Source organism: Mixophyes fleayi, chromosome 2 (assembly GCF_038048845.1).
Source record: "Mixophyes fleayi isolate aMixFle1 chromosome 2, aMixFle1.hap1, whole genome shotgun sequence".
Classification (NCBI taxonomy): domain Eukaryota; kingdom Metazoa; phylum Chordata; class Amphibia; order Anura; family Limnodynastidae; genus Mixophyes; species Mixophyes fleayi.
The window spans coordinates 351,295,193-351,308,324 of record NC_134403.1 but is presented as its reverse complement, the minus strand read 5'-3'; the positions used below and the strand labels follow the sequence as shown (position 1 = coordinate 351,308,324).

The 13,132-nt window shown below is 41.1% G+C and overlaps 2 long non-coding RNA genes across 2 annotated transcripts in view; both read left to right on the top strand.

Annotated features, from left to right (window-relative positions):
- LOC142139481 (uncharacterized) overlaps positions 1-13,132 on the top strand; it is a 928,167-nt gene that overhangs the window by 656,725 nt on the left and 258,310 nt on the right. The gene's annotated exons all lie outside the window — the stretch shown is intronic.
- LOC142139477 (uncharacterized) lies at positions 2,176-11,651 on the top strand. Its single transcript, XR_012688212.1, has 3 exons — positions 2,176-2,289; positions 3,679-3,758; positions 11,461-11,651. It is a non-coding gene; the product is annotated as an uncharacterized LOC142139477 (long non-coding RNA).

Below are 13,132 nucleotides of genomic sequence, written 5' to 3'. Positions count from 1 at the left end.
TTGTTAATATCCGTCACATGGGAAACCAGCTTCATATAAGTGCAAGAAATATGGGCAGAAGGGCTGCAGAAGTTTTAATGAATAGAGTTTATGTGCTAGACAGAATACTCATTAGCAGTTTCCAGAAAATGGTACATTTGATGCAGATTAAATAAAAAATCTCTGTGAAGACCTTGAGAAAAAAGCTATAAAAAGACCTTCTGGTGCCTCCTAATTAACCAATTGAATTTGAGGTCCAGTCTTAATTCCTTCACACCAGTTCCTAACAGTGCCTTATTTCAGCACCTCCCAATGAGACACTGTTTGATATTTATTAAAAGGAAATACTGTGGTGTTGTTAATAACAATAAGGGGTGATAAGGGGAGGTAGGAGTTATAATGTGACCCAGGACCAGGAGAGAGGAAGAGAGGCACGTGGTCGGGGCCAATGAAGTCTTGACTACAAGTCACAGACACACTATGAGGTAGGCCACACATCTTCAGTTGGTGGTGTGCCACATAAGGTACATCCATATGTAGTGGGGTACCATGGCATACGTACAGTCCAGGGCTCCAGATCATCTAATCCACCACTGCTTATGGGACAATAAAACCATGGGAACCAAACTAAGAGAAATATAATTTGGAATTTCCAATGAACATTAAAAACAACTGTTAAGATGGGCTTCCATATGCTTTTAGGTCAATCCAGTGCCATTTGCCATTTATTGTAAAAACACCATTAGACCCTTTATTAAGCTCTTATTTTATTTTTCTTAACTATTTGGACAAACTAAACACATGGGCTTTGTTAGAAAACAGATGATGGATGTATGGAAAAATGATGTACATGCTAAGAAGTCCCATGGGATAAATTTATCAAGCTGCATGTTTGAAAAAGTGTAGATGTTGCCTATAGCAACCAATCAGATTCTACCTGTGATTTTGTAGAATATACTAGATAAATGATAACTAGAATCTGATTGGTTACTATTGGCAACCAATCAGATTCCCATGTGTCATAGAGTGTCTATTTATCATAGCGATCAAATATCCCTTTGGTTAGTTCATTTAGCTCCTGGCTCACTGAGGGGTGAATCAAGCATTTGGAAGATGGATAAACAATACATGAGCTCTAACGGGTAAACAAATTATAAGACCTTTAAAGTTAGTGTTATTCCGGACACTTGTGATGTTCTTCTCCTGTCCAACTCTTTCTTCAATCAGTCTGTTAATCATACTTTCCAAAATATACACTTTCTTTATATAAATCCTGCCTCGGACACAATGTTCCTTTATAAATAACCCCTGATGTTTATTTATATTTCTAACACACTCGAAGTGATGCAATAAGGACCAAGTTAAATTAAGGCGACAAGTAAATAGGATAGGAGGCTGTGGTCTCAGTGGGGAGTAGACACAATTGCAGACATTCTCCTAAAAGCAGATGGCTTTGCAATGTAATCAATTGTGTATATTAAACTTAATTTTGACCCATCCAATTTTCAGTGCAGGCAGAATGTAAGCAGGCCTCTTAATACCTGGGCCTCTTTGACTTGTAGCTGGTTCAAAAATAAGGACCCCTGAGGATACTAACAACACACAGAAGTGGCATCTGTTTCTCCAAGGAAGCCGGCATTGTCTGTCCCTGCTAATTAAAGAACTGATTCTCACAGCTTCCTGTGACACTGGGGTACAGTCATTCACACATCTGTTGCCTTAGAAGAAGGATATATTCCCACCTGGAACTGAGCGTGCACATTGCACAGTTATAATGCTGACATGCAAATTCAGCAAGCCTTTGTTTTTTAAGGTATACCAAGAAACTATGTTTTGTCAGTTATAATTATATATTATGTCTTAAAGAAACTCTATATTTTCAAAATGAAGGAGGCACGCAGACCATATATTACACCTAGGAACAATGGATATATTTTCATGCAATTAAAGTAATAGCTAGCAGATGTATCAAGTATATTAATAGTCATCTGAATTACAGCGTGAATCAGTGAGGGACAATGTGTAAGAGGTGGAGGGCTGCATGGATGGCCCTCCAGCCTTTAAAGGGGAGGAAGAGCACAGTGCACTGTGCAGAGGAGGTCACGTGACTTTCATGCACCGTGCAGATGAGGTCATGTGACTTTCATGCACCATGCAGATGAGGTCATGTGACTTTCATGCACTGTGCAGATGAGGTCTGCTGCACCCATTCTGATGAGATCAGGACCAGCCGGCTGGGGGGCCACAGGTGATGACTCAGCGGCCGTTGATGGCCTGCAGGCCACCTGTTGTCTACAGGCTTATATGATGGTAAGGATCAAACTAATATAATTAACGACTATTGAAATGACCAAATGACAGAATGGTATCAGGAAATCTTTTGCTTGTATTTGCAAACATGTATGCACAGGGCATCAGACTTTCAGACACACATGATTATAAGCCACAGTTTATTCATACTTGCCAACTTTTTGGTGTTGGCGTCCAGGAGCCTCCATGGGGGAGATGGGAGTGCGGGGGGCGGGGATCCGAAATCGCGTCATTTTGGCATTAATTCTGCCCACTTCACAAGGAAGTGGGCAGATGCGGGAGATTGCCATACTCTCCCGGGAGTCTGTGAGACTCACCCTAAATACGGGATTCTCCCGGACATTCAGGGAGAGCTGGCAAGTATGAGTTTAATATGCACCGCTTAAAGCCCCAAAAAGGATCAAGACCCTTATTTATGACTGAGTGAAGAGCTCAGTACCACCCTATACCTCAACGGGATTTCTCTCTTTGCATGGTGGAACCTATTTCAGAAGTATCCATCTCAGGACGGCCTTACCAGGAAAAAAGCATCACAAAACAATGAATAAAGCATATTAATGCAATAATGTTTAAACCATATGAATGTGGTTTTAAAAAATAAATGAAATAATGTTTACAACCTTATGCAAAAATCAGTATATATATATACAGTATATACACACAGGTGGATGCATTAAATTTATAAAGGGTCTCTGCCCTGTATTAAATTCATATCGCTGCCCCCCCCCCCCACCCACCCACACACTCCCATCCCCAAATGACATAGATATCATTATTATTTTTTGCTGTGCTAGATTGATACTAGATTGAAGCCTCTCTCTGCACATCTACAGTGTTCATAGTGCGCTAAGCTTGAGTTAGATTCAGCTGCTTGCTGAATGCAGCAGAGACATCATGTCACGTACAATTAGCTGCTCTATGTGGAAAAGGCTCATGGAAAGCTGGAAGAATTGACTGCAAGAAAATGTGTTAGGGTATTTTCTTGAGGTCAATGATTCTTCCAGACTATTGTGGTCACATCCATACAACTCATCCTATTTGATGTGAGGTTGTTACCGTCTGCAAGAGGGTACAGAACAGAGCTCACCCTGTGTGTACAACAGTTGTTGAAGAAGCGTTTTGTGTACCCAACCTAAGGATTACTTTTGTGTAATACTTAAAAATAGTTTGAACTACAAGATCTGTTTTAGTGAGTGGGTCAAAGTGTTAGGGTAGTGAAAGTGTGACTAGTGTCTTGTTAAGCTCACCTAATGAAGGCTGGCTGGGTGCTGTTGCAGAACATGCTTTATTAAGTGCTTTCTTTCCACCAGAAGGCACTAGATATAACACCAATGACCATCTTATCATTAGGGTCACTGAACCTTCAGAGTTTGAGATCTTTAATTCTAGGGACACCCTAGAATGAAGCCACAAGAAGAGTTCTGCAGGAACATCCACGCTTAAAGAAACGTAACAGTAGCAGCAACAAGGTGGGTGTGTTGGGGCCCTGAGCCAAAACTAGATTTACAGGACCTAATGGTGCCCATGTTACATATACATATATTTTTATGAAACCATAGCTAAGTGTAAAACTAATGCAATATATGTGTGTTGCTATAAGTACAATGATCATTCACGTTTAACACAATCCAGTTTTGCTTGTAATGTGTGACCTTGATAAGTAATCACATTAAAATGTTCAGTCGCTTTAAGCCTTGTCTATCTGATGCAATCCCCAAGCTTGTCTGCATTATTACATGTTGTACACAGCTGTCTGCCTTTAGGTGTCACCAGGGTATTCAATATGCAGATGGGTTATTCAGTGTCATTAACAGGTTAGTGTAACCACCAGCAACAATAACTGCTGGTCTCATATGTCCAGGAGTACGTTAAATTAACCTTGAAACATGTGTGTTTCTCCCTGAGCATGCAAGTATAAGACTGAAACATTACACTGACTCAGTGTGGGTCATTTACTATAGGCTCGGAGTAAAGCACAAAGAACACTATCACATTAATATTTTATAGACTTATTAGTTATGTGAGTGGTGTGGGCCATAGGTAGGCAGTGACATGACAGCTCGTGATGGACATGCAGACTCTGCTGCCTTTGTATCTGATGATTCTCAGTCTAAGGCTTCCTGTTTGCCCCTATTCCCCTCATGACATCATCACACTGCCCCCGTCACATGCAGCCCTGTCCTCAGTAATATAATCCCACCAGTGGTCAGGGCCACTGTCTCCCACAAGATTACATGCTCTACTGCTGAGACCATTCCGAAGATCTGATTGGCTACGGCTTGTTCTCTCTTCACCCACTTCAAAACTGGGGACATAAAGGACAAGCAGGATATGGAGTTTAATAAGTAAAACAGCACTTGGGCAAACTCACCCGAGAAGTAGAAAAAATAACATTAATGATTTCTGAGAGAACAAAATAAAAGTTTTGGTCAATCATATATAGAATCAGTTGCCTATATCATGTACTGAAAGAACCATTACTTGTCAGCTAGAGAAAGGAACTTGTGTGCTCCACAATATCAATATCAAACTCATTGAGAGACCTAAAACCAATCAGAGGTATCTGTTTCTACCTGGTTTAGGCAAAATTAAGTTACGGGGCTATTTAACAGTAGCCTAAGGCAGGATATATCTCCTGCATTAGGCAAACTACAGCTGAATACCACAGTCTCAATTATTCTCAATTGGGACTGCGGTTCTGACCTATTTATCATGGTCCGAAAACATAGTTGCCACTCTTCCGAAATGTCTGTCCTTGCGCAGTGAACTGGAGTTGCCATTATCACACTGCATAGCCATACTTATCGGGAGCGCTGTCCCGGCATGACGTTTTTATAAATGGCCACAAAACTTCATCCCTTATGGCTGAGAAAAGCAATAACGTATAATGATTATTTACGTGGAAATTTTGTGGTGTGTCATAAATAGAACACTAAGAGGCTTGTAGTCCAATAGGGACAGCAATTATGGGTATTGAAGTTGTGCACACAAGTAAGTGCTAATATACACATGCAATTGTGCACGGCATCTCCTCTGTCAGGTGCCGTCTCCTCTGTTGCCCGACGGTTGCCGGGCAACAGAAGAGCCACGCCTCCCAGTCCTGTCGGGCGCATGCGCACAGGTCGCAACGGGATGCTTTCCTCGGCACTCGGTGTCCCTGAGTCTGCCTCCTCCAATCCCTGCATACCTGCCTCTATTTAAACCTGGCTCTGGCGCCATTAGGGTGCCAGAGTAACAGGTTCCTGCCTCTAGCTCCCAAGTGTTTGCTCCTTTTGTTGTGACCCGGCTTCCTCGACCATTCTTCAGTTTCTGCCTTCCTGTCGTGAGCCGGCTTGCTGACCATCCTCCTGTCTGTGTGCCCCACTGTGTTCCTGCGACCTTGGCTTGTTTGACGATTCTCCTGGATTCTCCCTTTGTACTGCGCATACTGATTGGCTTGACCCGGACCGACTGACCCTTCTCTCACTACACCGGCAACTGACTAATAGGACCGTGACCTGCGTACCCTGTGCAGCGAAGTCCAAACCTCCTTGCGGGGGTCCCTGGTGAAAACCAGGGGTACGTTAGACTCCGCACCTATTAGTCAGTTTCCGGTGTAGTGAGAGAACGGTCAAGTCCTTTGGTTGCTATAGGCAACATCTCCACTTTACAAACCTGTAGCTTAATAAATTTACCCCTAGGTGTCACTGTTCTATTGTTGTTAGTTGTTATTTACATTTACCAGAGAAAAGCAAAAATGGTAGTTCTGAATCATATTGAATTAAAGCGTAAGTCATACAGGGGCAAGGGCAGGATATGGCAGGTGGTGATTCCAACTTTGCTTGTCACTAAAACTGTCATGTTACATGAATATCCATATACATTTTACCTCCAGTATATATAGAAGACCATCATTTATATGTATATTCTGTATTGTAAAATGTAACAAATCTCAGTGTACTGTAAAGAGCAGCCAGTATCCAATATCTCAAGTGCTGTCAGGATTTATGGCTGTTTATATATTGATTCTAAATGTTATATCTTTATGTAAAATATACACATTACCTACACACAGGGGAGGCTCCACTGTTCTGAGCTGAACCATTATTAATGATTGAAACCTATACAGTTACTAGTAACTAGTGATACCACTGAGACATGAGGCACAGACATCTGCCTCCTGGAGAATTGATAGACCGAACATGGTTTAACCCATACAATGGTTGCCCATGTTAGCAACAGGGATACCTAAAAAATGACTCCACCAAAAAATTATTATTTTAATTTTTTTGACAAACATTATCCCACCCCCCAAACTAAAAGAATAGTCAAATGTATCAAGCTCTCTAAAAAGGAAAAATTAGGTGTTACCCATAGCAACCAATCAGATTCTAGCTATGATTCTACAGAATGTACTAGATAATTTAGAGCTAGAATCTGATTGGTTGTTATGGGCAACAACTCAACTTTTCTTTTTTAGAAGGATTAGTACATTTACCTCTTAGTCTCATGCTAGAAACCTTAGCATTTTGGGAGAAATCACCCCTGTTGTCCCTACTTTTACAACCCTCCGATTAGGAGGTTCAGACATTGAGGTTTCCTGTAGTTGGAGGTGGGGATGATTGGTAGAAAATGATTTGTACAGAGAGAGAAAGTACGGGCCACCATCTCCCCAAGTTGTGTGAGGACAATACGTGTGTTTGGAGGAAGTAGCGGAGAGCTGACCCACATAACAATAAACATTTGAATTTCGTTTCCATTATCGATCTTGATAGAACATTGTAATGAGCTGTGAGGACGACAATGTCTTACATCAGCTTCTCTGCCGCTCTCACATTCAAGTGCAAAAGTCTTATTCACATGAAAGGCCTGATTTCCACATCACAGGGTCCTCTGTTCATTTGGAAATCCCATTTGAATTATTAATAGCAAGTGCTATTAGACTGAATTAATGCATCATCTGGATCCGTTCTTTGAATTTTAATAGGACATAAAAAGTAAAATAGCTTCGGCCAGTAATATGCAGTAATGGGACGGACGTCTGTCCTCCTTGTTTCCTCCTATTGATGTATAATAATCTTGTACTGCCACTGACAATACTTCCACTAAGTCCTCTACCGCGTAAGGTGCAGATCATATGCTTTAGAATTGTACTTTGCAAAGGGCACTGCCATAAAAATTGGTATAAGTTATATTTAAATATAGATTTATGGAGGGAATAGCTGTCGTCTATTGCAATATGCACCTCCTCTGGCGTCAGTGTATTGAGTGACAGCAGGTGGTGATGGGGAGAATTCAGGGGCGAGTCCAGGATTTCAGAAGGGTGGCGGTTTAAACACGGAAGATATAATTGTTCACAGATACAGCCCTTATTATATATGTAACACATAGGAGTAGATCAACAGGGAGAAGAAATTATCCTGAAACACAATATACATGTCAAAGCATAGAACACAGCAACATTTTTTGAGAATAAGTCTTAAATTATTTATTTTCCATTTTTAAAAAAAGGATGGGAAGTTAGTAATAAAGCATATATATAATACATATAAATATATATTTCCACAACTGATATTATAGTGCAGGTTTTCTCAACCTTTTTTTTTATACATGTACAGTTGTGTTGTTTATCAGGTAACCCCTAAAGCGTATGTTTTTTATACTAAGCACCCCCAAAGGTATGTAAATGCATTCATAGTACCTGCTAAATGTCCAAGACACTCTTTATTCACTTATCATCATCATCATCATTATCAGGTATTTATATAGCGCTACTAATTCCACAACGCTGTACAGAGAACTCATTCACATCAGTCCCTGCCCCATTGGAGCTTACAGTCCAAATTCCCTGACACACACACACACAGACAGAGAGACTAGGGTCAGTTTGATAGCAGCCAATTAACCTACCAGTATGTTTTTGGAGTGTGGGAGGAAACCGGAGCACCTGGAGGAAACCCACGCAAACACGGGGAGAACATACAAACTCCACACAGATAAGGCCATGGTCGGGAATCGAACTCATGACCCCAGTGCTGTGGGGCAGAAGTGCTAGCCACTAAGCCAACATTCTGCACTTAAATGAATAAAAATAAACAAAAAAAAACCCCTATGGTTAGTTGTATATAATTTATTCTTTCGTACTAAACATAATATTATTTTGAGTTCTAGTTACATAATTGAGTTAAAAGACTGATTCTGAGGTACATGTACCACAATTCTAGAGACTATAGATTGTAAGCTTGCGAACAGGACCTCTTACCTTTCTGTCTGTCTCTATTACCCAGTATTGTTTTATTACGGTGTTTGTACCCAATTGTAAAGCGCTACGAAATAGGCTGGGACTATATACCGGTAAATAAGTATTGATGATGATGACTAGGCTGTAGTGTGAATCATACTATATAGGTTGATGATTGGCTCTGGAGTCAAGGAAACAAATTAATGTAGCGCCACTAACATAAAAGGTTTAGATCTTTTAGATCTTTATCGCCATCTACTGGTGTTAGGGCATTACTACTTATATTTTTTGTTCACTGCTAAAACGCTTACTTCTATCATTATTACTATTATCATCATCATCATCATCAACAACATTTATTTATATAGCTCCAGCAAATTTCGTAGCGAATTACAATTGAGAACAAACATTAATAAAACAATACTGGGTAATACAGACAGACAGAGAGGTAAGAGGGCCCTGTTATATTACTATCATGACTATTATTTTTATTCTGTTTATTCCTAAAAATCCAGGCATACTTAATAAGACTAAGCATAGAAAAAGAACAATATAGTAGTGATGGCACTGCCTTGGGCAGGAGCTCACACTCTAGACTAGAGCATATTTGCCTACTCACCCGGAATGTCCAGGAGACTCTCGGCTTTCTGAGAGTCCTTCCGTACTCCCGCTAGAGCAAGCCAACCTCCGGCAACCTGCCCACTCCCTAGTGAAAAGAGAGGGACATGGGCCTCGATAGCACAAAGCACGTCATTTTGGCAATGCACTCGCGTTGTGAAGATGCAATCATGGCAAATTATCATCTCCCCCCAACACTGGACAGAAGACTTCCCATCAGGGATCTCCCGCAGAACCATCTTACCAGCATTATGGGCCCTCGGACAAAGCAGTGTACTGGGGCCTCTACTTACACAACCACTCACAGTAATAAAAATGTAAATTATTGATTAAATTAAGCTTATATTTATTGCTACCTGCAACAAAAAAAAAGTGTTTAAACGTTAAACATGTTGCTTTTGCTCCCATTCTGTCTCCGCTATTTCACACTGTGCCCTCCATGGTGTTTTGTCTCCCCTCCTGTCTTCCATTTTTCACACTCTGTGCCCTCAGTTATGTTTTTATTTCTGTGCCCTCCATGCACAGTGTGAAATAGGGGAGATAGATTCAATTTCAGCCAACCCGAGTAAATAGTACATTTTATTAGGTGGACCGCAGACCTGTTTGCAAGGACAGAAAGGATGGCATTTGTTTTAATTGACTTTAAATAGGGAGGAATTCCTCCACTCTGAATCATATAGTCCTATAGAGCCTCCAAAGTTCAGTGGGGAAAAATCACCAGCGGTGTGTAGATCAGTCTGCACTTCCCCATTACATCCCAGCAGAACATCATAGCTGGAGCCTGTGTTGTAGACAGGGCTGGATAAAGGGAATGGATATTTTTTTTTACTCTGTATGTCTCCATAAGCTGTATCTTTATAGAAATAATCTATGCTGGAGATAAGTAAGGAGACTTCAGGATCTTCATAGTCAGAAGAAAGAAGGTCTTCGGCAAAAGAACCCAGTATACATTTCACAGATATCTTCTTCTCATGAGCTGTATTCTTATTTGTGTTGTTGGAAGACATCCCAGGGCTGATTGTAGGAACCACTGTATCCTGATCTGTGCAAATATCCCCAGGAGATAAAAGAGTGTTTGAATCCAGCAATGGTCCTAGATGTTCACTACATAGGGTTGTATAATCCTTTGATCCATCAGAATAACTTTTGTGAGATGGGTCCCTATTATCCCACCTGAAGAAACGCTTTATGTCATCTGGAGCAACATTTTGTTGTATAATGTTGGAAGGAGGGTTCTACACTTAGATGAGTCCCTGCTCTTCTTGATGTTCTTCTTTGAGTTTTTGGTCAATTCTTGGGACATTTTATAGCCTGAATCCATATGTGTTTGCAAAGCAGCTCTATATTCTACAGGGGCCACCTTAGAACTCCAGATGGTCATTTTGGTCTGAGATCCTTAAGATCTTGAGTGTTGACAACTGATGCCAATGATTTCCTGGCATTGGGTGGCATAATTCTTTCTCGGGTTTGCCTGTCATGATGTGTCCAGATGAAATTGTTGGGATACATCTGGCCTGGTGGCATTTGGTGCATAATGGACAACTGCTGCTGTTGCTGTATGTAAACACTAGGCTGATAAAACATTTGTCCTCAGTTGTTGTGAAGCTCAGTAGTTGGTAAATACTGTATTTGTGTCAGTCCAGGGTAATGAACATGTCCAGTCACACCCACTGGCTGAATATTGCCGCTATGTGTACAGTGTGGTACTTGGGCCAATGAATTCACTGGATGATGTGGTATGATGTCCACAGTATCATACCTCTGATGCCATTCATTTAAGGTGAGGGTCTCAGGATGGACATTGACAGGGTGTAGGGGCTTGTAGTACCACGAGGAACTCTCTACAGTAACCTCCTGTGGCCTCACCGATCCATTACCATTTTGAGCAACACTTAAAAAGTTAGCGTCAAACATGCCAAAAGTTTGACCTAGGGAAAAGAAAAAATTTAAAAAAAGAGAAATTAATTTCTTGAAAACAATAAAACCTGTATCAAAGTATAGAGTTTCCACATATTGCAGGTTAAAGTTCTCCACGTAAAAGTGAGATATAATCAATTTAATAGTTATCAATACACTCTTGCAAGAAAAGTACTTTAATGTCACTTATCCAACAGGGGTCATTGACAAACCCAAAAAATGCAGAGGTGCAGTACGTCATTTTTCTGTAGGTACACATACTTGTCCACTGTTTGAATAAACTTGCACATGTCCATTCTGTGTTACGTTCAACCGATTGTGTTGGCTTATAGTACATGATAATAATGTAATGACATCAAAAGTAAGGGGTGCCACCTAGTGTCTATAGTGTGTAATGTTCTAAACTGTTCTTGCAGATGGGGGAATTTATCAGCTACTGTCAGCTCCACGTCGTCAGCTTTTCCCTGCTGCTCCTCGTGCAGTTGTTGCAGCTCTATCTCTAGATCTTGAATGTCAGCACTATGTGACAGAAGGGGACATTCAGAGCAAATAATCTGTATTCTCCAATTAAACAGCTCTGATGAAGTAGGTTTCTCATTTAGACATTTTTATGCCCTCTACAGTCTCCCTTGTTGTCTGCGGTTCACAAGCCCATAACTATGAAACACAGCGACTGACTGGAATGAGTATCAGACACTAAGGTGGAGACGCAAAGTTGTGTTTAGTGAAACTCCTCAATGTACGTCTATGGCGTCTCCATCTCTCTTCATTCTCTCACGTACTTCTCCCCAGCAACATATCTGACTTTATCTTATTATATGATCTAATTTTAATTATCTTTTTTTATCATTTCTCACTTCACTTTTCCAATTCACTATATAGTTACTATATAGTTACACTATTTCTCTGTCATGCTCCTACATTGAGAACTTGGCCCAGATTCAACTTCGGACGTAAATCCATTTGCCTGTTGTATATTCCGTGAATTCACTCTGCGTATCCACCAGAAAGGGAATTATGCCTGTCAGGATTGTATATTGGATGGAGCTATTAAATGGTATTGGTGCTACTGAAAAAGGAGGCACGGAGTCTAGAACACCCCTTGTTTTCACCAGGGACTCCTGCAAGGAGGTTTGGGCTTGGCTGCAAAGGGGTGCGCAGGTCGTGATTCTCCAGGACAGTTACCAGAGTAGTACTGGTAAGAGTAGTTAAATGATCCGGGTCAAACCAATCAGGTGAAGCGTTGCCAAGGGGTGATCTAAAAGGAAGGTCAGAGTAGCCGAGGTCAAACCAGATATATAATAGAGCCGAGTCAGTATCCAGTAGACTGGTCAGGCAACAAGCCAGGTCTATACAGGAATATGAATAGCAGGAACAACAAGGAGTGCTGGAGGCAGGAAAGACCTGATACTCTGACACCCTATTGGTACCAGAGTCAGGTTTAAATAGTGGTGTCAGAGAGGTGATAGGACGGCAATCAGTAGAGTCACTGACCGCTGACAGGAAGCAAGAGAGTAGTCTAGCAACGGGGCGAGTTACACCGCATGCGCCAGGAGATGCGAGGATGGCCGGAGAAGCCCTGTTGCCTTGCAACAGGCTTTTCAGGCCGTCCCTTCTCTGTGAGAGCGATGCGGGGACGGTGTCTGACAATGACAATGAACAGGGCTAGGGTTAGGATGCTCGGGTTAGGGATATTGTCGTCAACCTAATAATACTGTCTACATTCCAATTATCGACCTAATAATACTGTCTACATTTCAATCATCGTCTCAACAGTACTGTAGATGTCATTATTGTTGACTTTCCAACCCTGTCTATATTATGGTGTTGACCATGTAAATGTTGATCATGTAACTCTCGAACATACGTATCACACCCGTCCCAACTTTCAATTTCCCTCCAGCTGATATACTTGTTTGAGTGTGAATGCATGAATGAATGTTTTAATGTAACTTTAGAACCAGGGCTTAAAATCTCCCATTAGTGGGCAAGAGGGCCAGAATGGAGCTAATGGGTCTGATTCAATAACAAACGTAAATGTCGATATGTGCTTTATTTTGTGTAAAACCGCATTATTCATGCCCAGAA